This window comes from Colobus angolensis, unplaced genomic scaffold (genome assembly GCF_000951035.1).
Source record: "Colobus angolensis palliatus isolate OR3802 unplaced genomic scaffold, Cang.pa_1.0 Scaffold85, whole genome shotgun sequence".
Taxonomy (NCBI): Eukaryota; Metazoa; Chordata; class Mammalia; order Primates; family Cercopithecidae; genus Colobus; species Colobus angolensis.
Window position 1 is genome coordinate 9,695,052 of NW_012122376.1, and position 1,000 is coordinate 9,696,051.

The window sequence follows — 1,000 nt, forward strand, 5'->3', positions numbered from 1 at the left end:
AGATAGATTATCCATTGTTTTGTATGTAATCCTCTTCCTGGAAAACTGGCACAACCAATTACACATGAAATCCTTTCAACTCTGGTATTGGAGGTATAGGGAAGGACTTTGTTTTAGGAGAGCCATAGTCTGCCTCTATTGTCCCTGGAGTTAAATCACGTAGGTTTACATCCTGACTCTGCCACCTGTCAACTCTGTGACCTTGGGAAAATCAAGGGTCTGAGGAGTGCAGGCTCCCAGCATTCCCAGGGGGATGGGGAACGTGACCTATTCATCAGTTAGATGAGGATAATGATATGTATTGAAAAGGTTTGTTGAAATATTTAAATAAGACGATGAATATATTGAATTAATAATGAAAGCGAGGCCCTAAAGGTGTTTTGAGGGTGGTGAAACTTGAATCTATTATCAACTGTGCAAAAGTTATATTAACTTGGGTGCCTATGAGTTTTGCAGAGGAAAGCTGGGCTTAAATCCCAATGCTAGACCGGGTGGCTAGACCTTGATTGCCACTGGGTCTAGCATTGGGATTTAAGCGACCTCTAAAAAAAAAAAAAAATCACAGAATCTCTTTGGTCTTCCTTTTTTGTTTCTCAGCAGTCTACAAAGCTAAGAAGAACCTGAAAATCGGAGGGTGTGTACCCTATTTTTTCTGAGAACTTAAGGCTGAGAGCACAGCCTCCCCAGGAGATTAGCGGCAGAGATCCGCGCGCCCGGAGAAAGGCTAGCCCCAGGGCGCCCTAACTTCCAACTCCGGGAACAATCCAAACCCGGAGGCCGGCGGGGGAGGGGACAGCCCTAGGGGGCGGTGGGGATGGGAGCTGATGCTCCAGGGTCAGCTCTGGCACTCGCCGGCTGAGCCCAGCGCCAGTCTAGGTGAGCCCCAGGGCAGTGAGGGACGCTCGCCAGGCGGCCCAGAGGAGTTAGATGACGTCACCTCCAGGAGGACTCGCTTTTTCATTAATGAAACCGGCCGGCGCGGGCGCATGCGCGGCAGGCC